This window comes from Notamacropus eugenii, chromosome 4 (genome assembly GCF_028372415.1).
Source record: "Notamacropus eugenii isolate mMacEug1 chromosome 4, mMacEug1.pri_v2, whole genome shotgun sequence".
Lineage (NCBI taxonomy): Eukaryota > Metazoa > Chordata > Mammalia > Diprotodontia > Macropodidae > Notamacropus > Notamacropus eugenii.
Window position 1 is genome coordinate 211024744 of NC_092875.1, and position 19177 is coordinate 211043920.

The window sequence follows — 19177 nt, forward strand, 5'->3', positions numbered from 1 at the left end:
AATGTAGAAAGGAATTACACTACCTGGCCAGGAAAAAAAGGAGAGCTGTTAAATTCTCACACTTTTTATTTTCACTACAAAGGAAAATTATCCTTTCACTTACAATATCTAACTGAGAGTTGATACCCAAGATAAACTAAAAGAGAGTAAAAGAGCACTGCTTTATTAGGCTTCATAGCTCAGGTTAAAACAAAATCTGGTTTTAAATTTATAGGAAATTTGTACTCAGGAAGCTGATACAAAAAAGGCATTATTACTATTCAGCACAGCATCCACCCAAAAATGAAATACTAAATGGCATATAAAATGATATATTAAATGGCATATAAAAACAGAGGTTTCTCCTCAGATTCTCCCAGTACGATTAGGTGGGAGATGTGTTTGGGGAGGAAATTTGCTCAAAGTTGGGCTTCAGATGGAGAAACTTAAAATCTTTTTAAATTTAATTTAATTTTCCCCAGTTACATGTAAAAAACAATTTTAACATTAACAGACTCTAAATTCTGTCTCTTCTTTCCTCCCCAGAGACCCTCATTGAGAAGGCATACCTGTGTAGTTATGCAAAACACCTCCATAATAATCCTGTTGTGAAAAAAAAACACAGACAAAAAAACCTCAAGAAAAATAAAATAAAAAAGAATGTGCTTTAATCTGTATTCAGATAACATCAGCTCTTTGTCTAGGGATGGATAGCATTTTTCATCATAAATCTTTCAGAATTATGTTAGAGCATTTTATTGCTAAGAATAGCCGAGTCATTCACTTCTGATCATTGCACAATATTGCTGTTACTTTCACAGTATATTTCACTTTGTGTCAGCTCATATAAATCTTTCCAGGTTTCTCTGAGAGAGCAACCTGCTCACCATTTCCTATGGTACAATAGTATTCTATCAAAACCATATACCACAATTTGTTCAGCCATTCCTCAATTGATGGGCTTCCCTTCAATTTATAGTTCTTTGCCCCCAGAAAATAGCTGCTATAAACATGTTTCCACATATGTGTCCTTTCTATTTTTATTTTTTTAGTCTTTTGGGTGGATACAGACATAGTAATGGTATTGCTAGCTGAAAGGGTAAGCATGGTTTAATAACCTCTTGGGCATAGATCCAAATTATTCCACTGAATGGTTGGATCCATTCACAACTCCAACAGTGCATCAATGTCTCCTTTTTTTCCCACATCCCCTCCAACATTTCTCATTTATTTTTTTTCTGTCCTATTAGCCAATCCAGTAGATATGAGAAAGTACCTCAGAATTGTTCTAATTTGCATTTCTCTAATCAATAGTGAGGTAGAGTAATTTTTCATAAGACTATAGATAGCTTTGATTACTTTATCTGAAAACTGATCATATCTTTTGATCATTTATCAATTGGGGAATTACTCTCATGTTCATAAATTTGACTCAGTTCTCTTTATATTTGAGAAATGAAGCCTTTATGAAACTTGCTTTAATTTTTTTAGTTACTGTTGCTTACTGTATTTCCCTCCACATTCTTCCCCCCTCATTTATTGTATTTTCTCTCTCTCCTTTAACTTTGTCCCTCCTCAAAAATGTTTTACTTCTGACTACCTGCTCCACCAATCTGCCATCCCTTCTATCACCTCTACCTTCTCTTATGTACTTCTCTGTATGTTGAGATGGATTTCTACACCTAATTAAATGTGTATATTATTCCATCTTATATATAAGCTAATTCTGATGAGAGTAAAGTTCCCTAATTTTCCTCCTCTTCCCCTCAGTTATAAAAGTTTTTTCTTTCTTTTTTATGTGAGATAATTTACCTTATTCTATCTCTCCCTTTCTTTTTTTCCTGGAACATTCCTCTCTCACCCCTTAATTTTATTTTTAGATATCGTCGCTTCATATTCAACCCACACCTGTGCCCTCAGTGCACACCACACACATACGCATGTATGTATGCATACCAGGTGAGGAGTGGTTTCCTGAATTATTTCCTGAAAGATGATGTCTAAGCTCTTTTTTTTTTTTTATCATGGCTTTCAGGTAATTCAATAATTTTTGAATGATTTTTCCTGGATCTATTTTCTAGATCAGTTATTTCCAATGAGATATTGCACATTGCCTTCTATTTTTCTTTCATTCTTTTGGTTTTGTTTTATAATTTCTTGATTTCTCACAGAGTCATTATCTTTCATTTGTTCCTCTCTAATTTTTAAGAAATTATTTTCTTTAATGAGCTGTTAGACCTACTTTTCCATTTGTCTAATTCTGCTTTTTAAGATCATCTTTCTTGATTGGTATTTTGGACCTCTTTTACCATTTGGCCTAGACTATTTTTAAAGTGTTATTTTCTTCAATATTTTTTGTGCCTCCTTTACCAAGCTGTTCACTCATTTTTTCATTATTTTCTTACATCACTCTCATTTGTTTTTCTAATTTTTCTTCTACTTGTCTTACTTGATTTTCAAAATCCTTTCTGAGCTCTTCCATGGCCCAAGACCAATTCACATTTTTCATGGAGGCTTTGGATGGAGGAGCCTCAACTTTGTTGTCTTCTGGTTGTATCACTTGATCTTCCTTGTCACCAATGATGTCAGAGGTTTTTTTCCCCATTCTTTGCTCAGTTCCCCTGCATATTACTTGACTTTTTAACTCTTTGTTAAGGTAGCACTTTGTTTCTAGAGTAGAGGGTGAACTGTTCCAAGCTTTAGGGTTTTTGTGCAGGTGTTTTCAGAGATGCTTCTAGACACATCTATGTTTTCACTTTTTTCAAGTTGGTATGATTTAAGGAGAATTGTTTACTACTCTCTTGACCCATGTTCTGGTCTCTGAGTGACTACAAGCACTCTTTTTTGCCCTGGAACTGTGAGGTGGATACCCCTCCACTATGGCCACAAATTCTGCTGTGCTAGTGCTCCTTCTTACCCTGGAACTGCCACCCAGGATGGTGACTTGGTTCTGAGTATGAACAAAACAGCAGAGTCCTGATCTGGTGGTAACAAAAAAGATCTCTGTACTGTCCATCTGACCAGTTGTTTGATCTCCTTACAGTCTGTGAACCGAGAGCTCTGGAAGCAGCTCTTGCTACTGCAGCTGCTTATTCAGTCACTCCCAAGGCCTGTTCCTGGTTTGCTGGGGTAGGTGCTTCGCAAGTGTATAAGTTGAGCTGCTTCTGGGACTCTCATTGTCCCATTGCTGACCACTGCTTCAGTCTTTTTTTTTATTGATTTGTATTTGTCTGTCTGTTTCTCTTTTAAATATTTATTTATTTATTTTTACTTTTCAACATTCATTTCCACAAAATTTTGAGTTCCACATTCTCTCCCCATCTCTCCCCACTGCATAATGCCTTGTATTCTGATTACCTCTTCCCTCAATATGCCCTCCCTTCTATCAAATCCCTCCCTTCCCTCACCCCCATCTTCTCTCTTTTCCTGTAGGGCAAGATAGATTTTCTATACCCCATTAAGTTTATTTCTTATTTCCCAGTTGCATGCAAAATCAATTCTCAACATTCGTTCCTAAAACTTTGAGTTCCAACTTCTCTCCCTTCTTCCCTCCCCACCCATCCCCACTGAGAAGGCAAGCAATACAATATAGGCTACACATGTGTAGTTTTGCAAAAGACTTCCACAATAGTCATATTGTGTAAGACTAACTATATTTCCCTCCATTCTATCCTGCCCTCCATTTATTCTATTCTCTCTTTTGACCTTGCCCCTTTCCATAAGTGATTGCTTCTAATTACTCCCTCCTCCCATTTGTCCTTCCTTCTGTCATCCTTTCCACCCCACTTGTCCTCTTCTCCCTTACTTTCCTGTGGTGGAAGATAGATTTCCATACAAAATTGAGTGACGATGTTATTCCCTCCTTATGCTAAATATGAAGAGAGCAAACTTCAATTTTTCCCTCTCACCTCCTCCCTTTTCTACTCCATTGAAAAAGCTTCTTCTTGCCTTTTTTATGAGAGATAATTTGCACCATTACATTTCTCCCTTTCTCCTCACATTATATTCCTCTCTCACCCCTTAATTTTATTTTTTTTGTATATCATCCCTTCTTATTCAACTCACCCTGTGCTCTGTCTATGTAATCCCTCCAGCTACCTAAATACTGAGAAAAATCTCAAGAATTACAAATATTATCTTTCCATGTAGGAAGATAAACAGCTAAACTTTAGAAAGTCCCTTATGATTTCTCTTTCCTGTTTACCTTTTGATGTTTCTCTTGATTCTTGTGTTTGAAAGTCAAAATTTTTTTCAGTTCTGGTATTTTCATCAAGAGTGTTTGAAAGTCCTCTATTTCTCTGAATGATCTTTTTCCCCTGAAGTAGTATATCCAGTTTTGCTCGGTAGGTGATTCTTGGTTTTACTCCTAGCTCCTTTGACCTCTTAATGTAGAACCTGCTAGATCTTGTATTATCCTGATTGTATTTCCACAGTACTTGAATTGTTTCTTTCTAATTGCTTGCAATATTTTCTCCTTGACCTGGGGACTATGAAATTTGGCTATAATATTCGTAAGAGTTTCTCTTTCAGGAGGTATTCAGTGGATTCTTTCAATACTTATTTTGGCCCTCTGGTTCTAGAATATCAGGGCAGTTTTCCTTGATAATTTAATGAAAGATGATGTCTATTCTCTTTTTTTGATCATGGATTTCAGGTAGCCCCATAATTTTTAAATTTTCTCTCCTGGATCTGTTTTCCAGCTCAGTTCTTTTTCCAATGAGATATTTCATATTATCTTCTATTTTTTTTCATTCTTTTGGTTTGTTTTGTAATTTTTTGGTTTGCCATAAAGTCATTAGCTTCCATCTACTCCATTCCAATTTTTAAAGAACTGTTTTTTCAGTGAACTTTTGAACCTCCTTTTTCATTTGGCTGATTCTGCTTTTTAAAGGATTCTTCTCCTCATTGGCTTTTTGGACCTCTTTTGCCAATCGAGTTAGCCTACTTTTAAAGGTGTTATTTTCTTCAGCATTTTTTGGCAGTCTCCTTTAGTAAGCTGTTGACTAGCTTTTCATGACTTTCCTGCATTGCTCTCGTTTCTCTTCCCAATTTTTCCTCCATCTCTTTTCCTTGATTTTTAAAATCCTTTTGAGCTCTTCCATGGCCAGAGACCATTGGATATTTATTTTAGAAGTTTTGGATGCAGAAGTCTTAACTTCCTCTGATGTTATGTTTGTTCTTCACCTGAAAGGGTGGAAGAAAATAACTGTTCACCAAGAAAGTAACCTTCTGTAGTCTTATTTTTTTTTCCTTTTTCTGGGCATTTTCCTAATCAGTTACTTGATTTTTGTGTCCTTTGTCAAGAGGAGGGTATACTCCAGGGACCTGTAAGTTCTCAGTTCCTCCAAATTGGCAAAATCATGGGAGAGGAGTTTACTCCTCTCCTGGCCTGTGCACTGCTCTGGGAGCAATCAAAAATTATTCTTCCCAGTTTCTGAGAATAGAATTCTCTCTCCACAGCTTTCTCCAACTCCATTGCCAGTTCTGTTCCTCACCGCAGGGCCAGGATAAGGGCTGAGATTCAGATCAACTGCTGAATTCCCCCAGGTGCTTTAGGCAGAGGACTCCCTGCTTTAGGCAGGGCTGAGATTCACATCAGCAGCACACTTCCCCTGGGGGCTCCAGGTGCAGGGCTCCAAAAATGGATGCTGCAGCTGCAGTGGCTGCTGACGGTGGGGCCAGACCACATTCACTTCTCAAACAGATGAAAAGGCTTTCTCACTGACCTTTGAAGTGGTTTGTGGCATTTGTAGGTTGAGCAATGTGGGAACTGCTGCTGCTGGTGACTCCCTGTAGCCTGTTTTGAGTTCTGCCCCTGCTCCCCCACAGGCCTACCCTGGGCTGCGCTCAGCTCCAGGCCTGATGCAATAGACCTTTCCTGTCAGCCTTTCAGGCTGTCTTGGGCTGGATATCTCCTTAACTGTTGTTTTGTGACTTCTGCTGCTTTTGAATTTGTTTAGAGTCATTTTTTACAGGTATTTTATTTTTTTTACATTTATATTTATTTATTTATTTATTCATTAGCTTTTAACATTCATTTTCACAAAATTTTGGGTTCCAAATTTTCTCCCCTTACATCCCCTCTCCCCACCCCAGAACACCGAGCCTTCTAATTGCCCCTGTTTGCCAATCTGCCCTCTCTTCTATCATCCCTCTCTGCCCTCGTCTCCATTCTATACCGCTTTACCTCTATTTCTTATTTCCTAGTGGCAAGAACATTACTCGACAGTTGTTCCTAAAACTTTGAGTTCCAACTTCTTTACCTCCCTCCCTCTCCACCCCTTCCCTTTGGAAGGCAAGCAATTCAATATAGGTCAAATCTGTGTAGTTTTGCAAATGACTTCTGTAATAGTAGTGTTGTGTAAGAACTAATTATATTTCCCTTCATCATATCCTGTCCCCCATTACTTCTGTTCTCTCTTTTGATCCTATCCCTTCCCATGAGTGTTGACCTCAAATTGCTCCCTCCTCCCCATGCCCTCCCTTCCATCATCCCCCCCACCCTGCTGATCCCCTTATCCCCCACTTTCCTGTATTGTAAGATAGGTTTTCATACCAAAATGAGTGTGCATTTTATTCCTTCCTTTAATGGAATGTGATGAGAGTAAACTTTACGTTTTTCTCTCACCTCCCCTCTTTTTCCCTCCACTAAAAAGTCTTTTGCTTGCCTCTTTTATGAGAGATAATTTGTCCCATTCCATTTCTCCCTTTCTCTTCCCAACATATTTCTCTCTCACCCCTTAATTTCATTTTTTTAAGATATGATCCCATCCTCTTCAATTCACTCTGTGCACTCTGTCTCTATGTGTGTGTGCGTGTGTAATCCCACCCAGTCCCCAGATAGTGAAAAGTTTCAAGAGTTACAAATATTGTCTTTCCGTGTAGGAATGTAAACAGTTCAACTTTAGTAAAGTCCCTTATGACTTCTCTTTGCTATTTACTTTTTCATGCTTCTCTTCATTCTTGTGTTTGAAAGTTAAATTTTCTTTTTAGCTCTGGTCTTTTCATCAAGAATGCTTGAAAGTCCTCTATTTCATTGAAAGACCAATTTTTCCCCTGAAGTATTATACTCAGTTTTGCTGGGTAGGTGATTCTTGGTTTTAGTCCTAGTTCCTTTGACTTCTGGAATATCCTATTCCACGCCCTTCGATCCCTTAATGTAGAAGCTGCCAGATCTTGTGTTATCCTGATTGTATTTCCACAGTACTTGAATTGTTTCTTTCTAGCTGCTTGCAATATTTTCTCCTTGACCAGGGAACTCTGGAATTTGGACACAATGTTCCTAGGAGTTTCTCTTTTTGGATCTCTTTCAGGTGGTGATCTGTGGATTCCTTGAAGACTTATTTTGCCTTCTGGTTCTAGAATCTCAGGGCAGTTTTCCTTGATAATTTCATGAAAGATGATGTCTAGGCTCTTTTTTTGATCCTGGCTTTCAGGTAGTCCCATAATTTTTAAATTGTCTCTCCTGGATCTATTTTCCAGGTCAGTTGTTTGTCCAATGAGATATTTCACATTATCTTCCATTTTGTCATTCTTTTGGTTTTGTTTTGTGATTTCTTGGTTTCTCATAAAGTCATTGGCCTCCATCTGTTCCATTCTAATTTTGAAAGAACGATTTTCTTCAGTGAGCTTTTGAATCTCCTTTTCCATTTGGCTAATTCTGCTTTTGAAAGCATTATTCTCCTCACTGGCTTTTTGAACCTCTTTTGCCAATTGAGTTAGCCTATTTTTCAAGGTGTTATTTTCTTCAGCATTTTTGGGGGTCTCCTTTAGCAGGGTGTTTACTTGTTTTTCATGCTTTGCTTGCATGTCACTCATTTCTCTTCCCAGTTTTTCCTTCACCTCTCTAACTTGATTTTCAAAATCCTTTTTGAGCTCTTCCATGGCCTGAGCCCATTGAGTGGTCTGGGATACAGAAGCCTTGACTTCTGTGTCATTCCCTGATGGTAAGCATTGTTCTTCCTCATCAGAAAGGAAGGGAGGAAATGCCTGTTCACCAAGAAAGTAACCTTCTGTAGTCTTATTTTTTTTCCCTTTTCTAGGCATTTTCCCAGCCAGTGACTTGACTTCTGAGTGTCCTCTCCACCCCTACCTCACCTCCAGATCCACCCAGCCAGCACTTGGGGTCTGAGATTCAAATGCTGCTTCCCAGCCTCAGGGCTTGTGGCAGGGGCAGGGCTGCTATTCAGTGGGAGATTAAGTTCAGGTGCTCAGGTCAGGGCAGGGCCTCTTCACGGGCTCAGTTCCCTCAGGGAGTTTATGCAGAGACCTTCAACAATGGATCCAGGCTCCTGCCTGCTTGGGGAGTCCTGGTCTGCTCCCGCCTCCGCTGCTGCCTCCCGAGGGGGCCTGAGGTATGGGGGTACCCCACACCCTTCTCGACCTGCCGAAGAGACTCTCTCACCGACCCTTGTCACCTGTGGGTGGGGGACCCGCGTGGCTGCTGGAGATTCTGTCCCTGAATCCTGCTCGGATCCGCTTCTTTCTGCACTGCACCACTGAGGCAGGGTTGGGCTCTGCTCCAGGTCCGGGGCGCAAGAGACCTTTTGTGAGAGGTTTTCAGGCTCTCTGGAGCAGAAATCTCCAGAGATTGTTCTGTGGCTTCTGCTGCTCCAGAATTTGCCAGTGGTTCTTTTTTTTTACAGATATTTTATGGGAAGTGGGTTCGGAGATAGCGTATGTGCGTCTTTCTACTCCGCCATCTTGGCTCTTCCCCCTTTTACAGGTATTTTAAGGGCTATGTGAGACAGCTTCTACAGTTCCATCTTTCTACTCTACCATTTTGGCTCTGCTCCCCATTGGTTTAGTCGTGAGAGGGAAACTTGCCTAATGCCAAGTAAAGGGACAGGAAGCACTGCAGGGTCATGTTGGAATGTCAGTGCACAGGAACTGGCAGGCAGGAAAGTGACATCCATTAGACATTGCTCAGGGTGACCATCCCAGGGAGGACTTAGCCTTCCAGAAGCTCTAGTCTGGCACCATCCCCAGAACTCACATGGCTGATTTTATCCTTAGTGTTCCATTTGCCATACCAATTGCCAGTATCCCCACCACCTGTAGTGTTGATGCAGCCCCGCTTGGTGGTCTCTACCGCTTTGTTCATTAGCCTCTTCAGTTCCCTAAGCTAAGACTTCCCACTCAAATACTCATTCTACACAATGTATTTGGTCCAGACCACAGCTTCTCCATACTACTTGCTGCTCTTGGGGACACAGTCCAAATCCATCCATCCAGTGGGCATGAAAGAGGCCAGTGTGGCTTAGCTAGTCTTGGCATTCTCATCAAACTTGTCTGCTGTGACAAAGTCAACAGGCAACATGATCTTGATACTATTCTTCTCATCCTTGGCCATCAGGAATTTGACAGTCTTGTCCCCCTCATCATCAAAAATAGAAATTCTAATCTCCATGTTATTGAGCACCTTGAGGAAGGTGAAATCTATCTCACCACCAATGATCATCTCATTGACCTTGTCTAGCATATTGTTGATCAATTGGATTTTGATGGCAATTTTAGCTACACCTAAGATGACCAGGAAGGGTTTCTCAGGACTTTCCAAGGCCTTGGCAATGTGTCAGCTCCTTTTTCATAAGGAACCCACATGCCTTCCGGGGTACATTCACTCCCCACCCCATGGAACTGTGGTCATGGTGAGCAGTACCAAAAGCATCATTGCCATAGACATTCCCCAGCTTAGAGATGGACACTTGGAATGATTCTACTTTGACTGGCTCAGATTTGGTCTTGTTCCCAGAAGCATCTTTGCCTTTTCCTTTGTCTTCTTCACAAAAGAAAAGATTCTCCAACAAAATTATATAATCGTTAGGTGGGCTAGCAATGGCTTACTCTGCTTCTGGACCCATACAGTCCTTCAAGAACAGAACAGCTTTACTCAACAAGAATTTGAATTCTGCAGCCATGGACTTCAAGGAATATTTATCAGGCATCGAAATATCATCAGATATCCTAAGTGGTTCATCAGAACAATAGACTTGGCTCCATTATCTAAGCAGTAATTGATGCTACGAAGAGCAGCCTTGATTTTCTGGTTGTTAGTTATCTCTTTGTTCTTCATGGGAACAATAACACCCACCCTCATGATGATCCTTTTCCCCTTCAGGTCCACCTCGCCCAACGTCAGTTTGCTGGAAAGAGACATGCTGGCAGTAAGGAGATCATAGGGTAACTGCGACTATGGTATAGCTGGAGCTGTATCTGTGACTGGAGTTTGGGCTGCCAGGGCTAGGAATTGCTCTGCACACTGGGGTCATTGTCTATTGCCGTACTTTTTTTGTCAATGATGAATAAAGAAATAATTTGAACACATAATTTGAAGACGACATAAAGCTGAGAGGGACAGCTAAAACACAATGGATGGTAGAAGAATCAGGATCCAAAATGTTTTGACAGGCTGGAGAATTGAGCTGAATTTTATAAGCATAAATATAAAGTCTTCTATTTTGGTACCAAAAAAATCAGATTCAAGTGGTGGAAGCATGATTAAATAGCAGTTGTTGTGTGGTGGAAATATAATTGCTGGTGTTTTAGTGGACTGCATAAACTGAATATCAATCATCATCATATTTAGATAATCCAGAAGAACTAATAGTATTAGAGGAATACAGTTTCTAAGTGATAGTCTCTTGTACTCTGCTCTTGACAGACCTAATTTGTACTATTTTGCTCAGTTTTGGCACCTCAATGGAAGAAGGACAAACATAGACTATCGAAAGGAGGTCAACCAGGATGGTGAAGCTTCTTGAATACATGTGATATGAAGATTGATGGAAGGAACTGGGATTTTTGGTCTATCTGTGTTTGAAGATTTGAAAGAGTGGCATGTAGATCAAGAATTAGATGACTTCTTCTGGTCTCTAAGAGTTTATAAGTGAAAGTCATGAAGAGGAAGATTTAGTTCTGATATCAGGGAAAGGAAAGGAAAGGAAAGGAAAGGAAAGGAAAGGAAAGGAAAGGAGAGGAAAGGAGAGGAAAGGAGAGGAAAGGAGAGGAAAGGAGAGGAAAGGAGAGGAAAGGAAAAAGGAAAGGAAAAAGGAAAGGAAAAAGGAAAGGAAAAAGGAAAGGAAAAAGGAAAGGAAAAGGAAAGGAAAAGGAAAGGAAAAGGAAAGGAAAAGGAAAGGAAAAGGAAAAGGAAAAGGAAAAGGAAAGGAAAAGGAAAGGAAAAGGAAAGGGAAAGGAAAGGGAAAAGAAAGGAAAGGAAAGGAAAGGAGAGATTTTCTTAAAAATTAAAATTGTCCAAAAGTAGAATGGGCTATCTCTGAGCAGGTGGGTCCTCATTCCTTGGTGGTTTTCAAGGAGAGACTGGACAATCTCCTTGCCTGTGTGTTATAGAGGGAATTCCTTACATTAATGGGTTGTGCAAGATAGATGTCCACTGACTGGGTTCCTTCCAGTTCTTGAATTTTGTGATTCTGAAATCTTAGTTGTTAGGATTCTCCATACTCAAATGATTACAGTCTGAAATAAGAGAGTTTTTCATTTCATCTGTTTTTTGCAAGACCTTAGCAATGGGTTCTTAATAAATAATTATTTCAGTAGATTGAACTTATTTTTCTGTCTATGCTTTGTAGAACCTCCCTATCCCCAACAAATAGAACAGATAATCTCTGAGATCATGTACTTTTACATTTTTGTTTTTGTAGTTCTAGCAAAACAACTCTTGTGGCACAATTCCAACATACAGCACAGGTGCATAATAAATACTGGTTGAATTGAATTGACTTTATGTGAATTGATTGAAGTGCTATGTGCCCAACTATTCCCTAGCTCCTCTTATTACTTCATTTAGAGTAAATGCATTTTTGCTGCACTATGAACAGCTTAACTAAGTTGTTCAGTAAATATTGTACCTGTGGGAGAAAGAGGGAGAAGAAAGGAAGTCCTTAAGAATGGCATAGATGTTTTTATTTTTACTTTTATTATTTTATTGTTATTATCATATTATATTTTTTATCATAGGGAGATAGACTAGGTGGTGTCTCAAGGTTTTTTCCATTACTGTGAGAATGCTTCTCTAATTCATTATAATGCAACTCAGCAAACATTGATTCATTTAGTATAATGTGTCAGACATTCTGCTATATGCTGGGAGCATAAAGAAGAAACAAAACAAAACAAAACAAAAAAACAGCCTGACCTCAAGGATCTTACATTGTGAAAGAAATAGAAGGGAGAAAAATATACAAAAAGACAAGTAAATAAAATATATGCAAATTAAATGCTGTTCTTCAGTTGTTTCACTCATGTCTGACTCTTCCCGACCCCACTTGGGGTTTCCTTCACAAAGACACTGGAGCAGTTTGCCATTTCCTTTTCCAGTTAAATTAAATAATCATTAAGAGGTATGAGAGAAGAGCACTTAAGATTGGGGGAAAGAATTCAGAAGGATCATAAAAGGTCATGCTTCAGAATAGGCACTTGAAATGATTTTTTTAAGGGGATGACAGATTCTAAGTAACAAAAGTGAGAAGAGGAAGTATTCTGTGCCTCAGGGGCAGCTTGTTGTAAAGATATAGAAATGGGCCATAAGAAGCTGTGCACAAGGAATAACAATTATACTAGTTTGTCAAGAACACAGAATGTACAGAGAAGAATAATGTGAAATCAGTGTGGAAAGATGGTTGAAGCCCACAGGTTAGTTGTGAAGATCTTTAAATGAAAAATATGTTTTTATCCTAGAATCAATAGATATTAACTAAAGCAGTCTGGAAAATTGAATGAATACTCAAACCTGGGGGGTTAAAAATGAGAATTTTTCAGTTGTACAGAAGATGCATAAGAAAGGAGAGAAACTTGGGACAGAGATGCCATTTTGGAAGCTATTTCAATGGTCAAAATGTGAGAAGGCTATAAACTAGGTAAGGGTCATACAGGTGGATATAAGGCAACAAAATTTTGTATTCTATTCTACTGATTCTTTGTATTGAGAAATATTTCCTATGCTGAAAGTTCTGGTGACATATTGAGAAGTAATTAATGACAAAAAAGATATACAAGTCAAAACATTTATTTTTTCATTTGTTTATCTATAAGGTTTAAATATTAACAAGGCATTTTCCTTACAATACACAAATATGATTGCACTTATTTTATACACAAGGAAACCAAGACCTATTTTACCTAATCAGAGAGTATTTACTAAATACTTCCTATGTGCCAGACATTGTTTTAAGTTTTGAGTATACAAAGAAAAGCAATAACAGATCCTGCCTTCAGTGATTTTATATTCTAATGGGTAAGATAACATGTAAATTATTAAGCACATAGAAGAAAAAAAGCATAGGTGAAAGGCATCTTTAAAAGGGAAGGACTTATTATCAGGGGTGATAGGCAAAGGCCTCATGGTAGAATAGTGCTTGTGCAGTCTTGAAGGAAGTCTATGATTCTAAGAGGTGGAAGTGAGGAGGCAGAATATTTCAGGCATGGGAGATCATTGCTTCATGGGCACTGAAGATAGAAATGGAATATAACATGGGAGGGAGAACAAAGAAGATCAGTGTTTTGGAGAGGAATAATATAGTATGAAGGGGGCAGGCTATGAGGAACTTTAAATGCTAAACAAAAGACTTTATATTTGATAGTGGAAGTAGGTGGCTTAGCTATTTATACTGACACAGTCAGAAAATGTCAGAAGCTTAGCTCTTCAAACTATTTCCCCTACATATAATTTTGATACTTTTATGATATAACCATTTTCTATGAGGAAATCTCCCCAAAGTGAATTATTTTCATAAAAATACTTTCTGTATTATAAGCATCATATTAGAGCTGGAAGGAAGTCAACATATTTAATAGCATTCAAATATAATATGTATTCTATTCATATAAGGACTTTCTTTAATAAAGGCAGGATATCTAACTGTAAAAGATTATTTTTTAAATTATATACTTAATCTTGAGAAAAGTCTATACCACAAAAATAGAAGTTATTTAATTTGCAGCAGTGAGAGGTAATCTTGATGTAAAATACAGAAAGGAGATCAGGACCTGGGCGAAAGGTCTGCCTGTGATGGCTGTGTGACCTCTAGCTAAGTCATTTACCACTAAATGTTCCAGGAGTTTTAATAAGAGTGTAAGTTGCAGAACTTTCCTAAGTAAGAGAAATTTCCTAATTCTACGTCCCTTGGCACAGTAAGTCATAGGTCAGGTTTAACATGCACATGCAGAAACATACATAAGCTTACAATATGGGGAAAAACTGATTTTTTCCATCATATATATTTATCATATGGATAAAATTGATTTCAACCTACAAAAAGTATGGAATTCTCCTATATCGCTACCTTCTCAAGTATGTTGATTGTCAGTCTTTCCGTCTTGTTCTCAAAGCCAATAGATTTGAAGTCCGCCAAGGAGTCCATCAAATTTGAAAAAGTCCATGTTGGCATCCCAAGGCATAGAGACAATCCAGCACTCCCCAACAAACTGATTCGTTTGTCAAAGTATAAGCTATTAAATGAAAAATCATAGTTAACAAAAATAAATCATTCATTGGGTTAATTGTTGATCAAAACAAGGCATCATTTTCAGGATTACAGTATCACATTTCATAGGTGTATCTATAATTGATAAAGTATTTTCAATATTAATATAGACCTTAATATATTTTGAGGTATTTTCAAATTGTCATGCTATAACATTACCTTTGTCATCCTGTAAATAACATTTCAGGGAGACAAAGGAATGTAATAAACATACTCTGTCTTTAAAAGTATATTTTAAAGTATGATTTTGCTTTGTTATTGGCAGACAGAGAAACCTTGAATTTGAAAGTTTACAAATCTTCTTTTCATAAAGAATGAACTCAAAGCTAGGTCATTCACCAGCCCATCTACCATATGTCGGATAGTGTGACAGAATGAGAACACTTATAGCCCAAATTAAAATGTCTCATGGTACTTTCCCAAGTGAATCTGAAATGGAAAAAGTGAACACCAAGGGCAGAGAAATGTAACCACTTGAACAAGCTGTCAAGTAACCTCCAAGGATCAGGGTCCAGATGACTTCTATATAAGTAAAAGAAGTCATTAAAATTAGAAAATGCAATTTAAATGTTGCTTGGTGAAGTCTAAAATAAGTAGATAGGAATGAATACCCAATGATAATAACATTTTAAATTCCTTTTCCTTGCATTATTTTTATTTTCTTTCTTTCCTTTCCCTTTTTTTCTTTCCTTTTCTTTGTTCTTTTTCCTTTTCCTTCCTTCTTTCCTTTCTTACTTCCTTCCTTTTCCTAGGAAAACTTCAAGAAACTTTAAATGAAGACTGCAGTCTTGTATCAAATTTGGAGATTTTAGAAAAGGCTATTTTAGGTTTAAGAGAGAGGGCACACACCTAGAAGTAGGCTCTGTTTCTCCTGATATTTACAATTTTATGCATCTGTTTTGAGAAGATCATTTTGAATTTTCTGATTGGTAAATTTGCTCACAGGATCTTTGGAACTGGAAGGGAGCATAGAGGTTATCAAGATCAACTTCCTCATCTTAATTTACAAATGAAGAATTCACGCTGCAGAGAAATCATGTGACTTGCCTAAGGTTATAAAAGTAGTAAAAGATGGAGGCAATAGGTGAACTCAAGGTTTCTGATTCCATGAAGAGTACCCTACTCAATGTGAAATACTACCTCTTTTATTTTTGCTTTAAAAATGCAATCACAGACCCTGTAGCTGCCTTTTATTTGCTCCATTCAAAGAGATCATTCTTGACTCAGTGGGGCACAACATGATTCTTCCCACAATACCTAAAGTAGTGGGCATTTTGGTCAATGAATTTGGGTTTGATTATGCTGTCCTGGCTATCATTCAGTTAGGGATGAATGGGACCAAGGACTGAGGGTTTTGGATAAGGCACCCCAAAGAATATTGCTTTCAAGGAAAGATCTCAAGAATTCTCCCTGGATGGTTCAGATACTTTCTTTTATAGTGAATCTGGCTTTCTAGTTGTTCCTCTTGTTAAAACATGCCATCATTCAGCTTCCTGGTTTTGCACACATTTTGTCCCACACTTGAAATGAATGGGTTTCTCTATACTGTCTCTCAGAATTCTTAGCTTCCTTCAAAGCTCAGCTTACATTTTCTTTCTCCTTAGAATTGTTCCTTTTTAAAAAAATTAATTTATTTAGCTTTTAACATTCATTTTCACAAAATTTTGGGTTCCAAATTTTCTCCCCATTTGTCCCCTTCCCCCACCCCAAAACACTGAGCATTCTAATTGCCCCTATCACCAGTCTGCCCTCTCTTCTATCATCCCTCCGTTCCCTTGCCCCCATCTTCTCTTTTGTCCTGTAGGACCAGATAACTTTCTATACCGCTTTACCTGTATTTCTTATTTCCTAGCAGCAAGAACAAAACTCGACAGTTGTTCCTAAAACTTTGAGTTCCAACTTCTCTTCATCCCTCCCTCCCCACCCATTCAAGCAATTCAGTATAGTGTAGTTTTGTAAATGACTTCCATAATAGTCATGTTCTGTAAGACTAACTATATTTCCCTCCATCCTATCCTGCCCCCCATTGCTTCTATTCTGTCTTTGGATCCTGTCCCTCCCCAAGAGTGTTGACTTCAAATTGCTCCCTCCTCCCATTGCCCTCCCTTCCATCCTCCCCCTCACCATGTTTATCCCCTTCTCCCCCATTTTCCTGTATTGTAAGATAGGTTTTCATACCAAAATGAGTGTGCATTTTATTCCTTCCTTTAGTTGAATGTGATGAGAGTAAACTTCATGTTTTTCTCTCACCTCCCCTCTTTTTCCCTCCACTAAAAAGTCTTTTGCTTGCCCCTTTTATGAGAGATAATTTGCCCCATTCCATTTCTCACTTTCTCCTCCCAATATATTTCTCTCTCACCACTTAATTTCATTTTTTAAGATATGATCCAATCCTATTCAATTCACTCTGTGCTGTGTGTGTGTGTGTGTGTGTGTGTGTGTGTGTGATCCCACCCAGCACTCAGATACTGAAAAGTTTCAAGAGTTACAAATATTGTTTTTCCATGTAGGAATGTAAACAGTTCAACTTTTATAAGTCCCTTATGATTTCTCTTTGCTATTTACCTTTACATGGTTCTCTTCACTCTTGTGTTTGAAAGTTAAATTTTCTTTTTAGCTCTGGTCTTTTCATCAAGAATGCTTGAAAGTCCTTGATTTCATTGAAAGACCATTTTTCCCCTGAAGTATTATACTCAGTTTTGCTGGGTAGGTGATTCTTGGTTTTAGTCCTAGTTCCTTTGACTTCTGGAATATCCTATTCCATGCCCTTTGATCCCTTAATATAGAAGCTGCTAGATCTTGTGTTATCCTGATTGTATTCCCACAATACTTGAATTGTTTCTTTCTAGCTGCTTGCAATATTTTCTCCTTGACCAGGGAACTCTGGAATTTGGCCACAATGTTCCTAGGAGTTTCTCTTTTTTGGATCCCTTTCAGGCAGTGATCTGTGGATTCTTTGAATATTTATTTTGCCCTCTGGTTCTAGAATCTCAGGGCAGTTTTCCTTGATAATTTCATGAAAGATGAAGTCTAGGCTCTTTTTTTTTTGATCATGGCTTTCAGATATTCCCATAATTTTTAAATTGTCTCTCCTGGATCTATTCTCCAGGTCAGTTGTTTTTCCAATGAGATATTTCACATTATCTTCCATTTTGTCATTCTTTTGGTTTTGTTTTGTAATTTCTTGGTTTCTCATAAAGTTGTTAGCCTCCATCTGTTCCATCCTAATTTTGAAAGAACTATTTTCTTCAGTGAGCTTTTGAACCTCCTTTTCCATTTGACTAATTCTGCTTTTGAAAGCATTCTTCTCCTCATTGGCTTTTTGACCCTCTTTTGCCAGTTGAGTTAGCCTATTTTTCAAGGTGTTATTTTCTTCAGCATTTTTTGGGTCTCTTTTAGCAAGGTATTGACCTGCTTTTCATGTTTTTCTTGCATCTCTCTTATTTCTCTTCCTAGTTTTTCCTCCACCTCTCTTACTTGATTTTCAAAATCCTTTTTGAGCTCTTCCATGGCCTGAACCCATGGTATATTTATTTTGGATGTGTGAGGTACAGAAGCCTTGATGTTTATGTCTTTCCCTGATGGTAAGCAGTGTTCTTCCTCATCAGAAAGGAAGGGAGGAGACATCTGTCCACCAAGAAAGTAACCTTCTCTGGTCTTATTTTTTATCCCCCTTTTCTGGGCATTTTCCCAGCCAGTGACTTGACTTCTGAGCTTCCTCTTCACACCCACCTGGATTCCAGATCCTCCCAGCCAGTGCTTGGGGTCTGAGATCCAAATTCTGCTTCCCAGCCTCAGGGCTTTTGGCAGGGGCAGGGCTGCTATTCAGTGGGAGATTAAGTTCAGGTGCTCAGGTTGGGGCAGGGCTGCCACAGGGGGCTTGGTTCCCTCCTGGTGTTTATGAGGAGACCTTCAACAATGGATCTGAGCTCCTGCCTACTTTGGGAGCTCCTGTCTGCTGTTGCCTCTGCTGCTGCCTCTGTAGGGGGCCTGAGTTATGCAGGACACTCCACTCCCCTCTTGGCCACCCAAAAAGACTCTCTCAGTGACCTTTGTCACCTGTGGGTGGAGGGACCTGCGAGGTTGCTGGAGATTCTGTCCCTGGAGCCTGCCCGGATCTGCTCCTCTCGGTGCTGCGAGGCCAAGGCAGGTCTGGGCTCTGCTCTGGGTCCGGGGCATGACAGACCTTTCGGGTCAGTTTTTCAGGGCTCTCTGGAACAGTAATCTCCTCTACTCCATTGTTCTGTGGCTTCTGCTGCTCCAGAATTTGTTGGGAGTTCTTCTTTACAGGTAATTTATGGGCTGTGGGTTTGGAGCTAGCATACGCAAATCTTTCTACTCTGCCGTCTTGGCTCCTCCCCCCCCTTTTTTGTTTTCTTAATATTTTTCTAGAGACTGGATTTATTTTCCTTATAGGATCATAGTCTGTGGAATAATAATGATACAATTACAATAATAACTAACATTTATATACCCCATTCAGATTTGATAATTACTCTAAATACATCTAAATAAAGATTGAATAAATAATAAATAAACAATAAACAAATAAAGATGATTCTCTTAACAACCCTATAGTAGGTGACACTATTAAACTCATTTTGTAGATAAAGAAATAAAAGGTTAGATCATATATTCTTTTCTTATGAAACTTTTAAAATCTACTTTCCCAAAATCTGGAATACATGTCCCAATAT

At 38.5% G+C, this 19177-nt stretch overlaps 1 pseudogene; it reads right to left on the bottom strand.

The window, feature by feature from the left end:
* Positions 1 to 8893: 8893 nt before the first annotated feature.
* Positions 8894 to 10138, bottom strand: LOC140498330 (phosphoglycerate kinase 1-like; annotated as a pseudogene).
* Positions 10139 to 19177: the final 9039 nt, after the last annotated feature.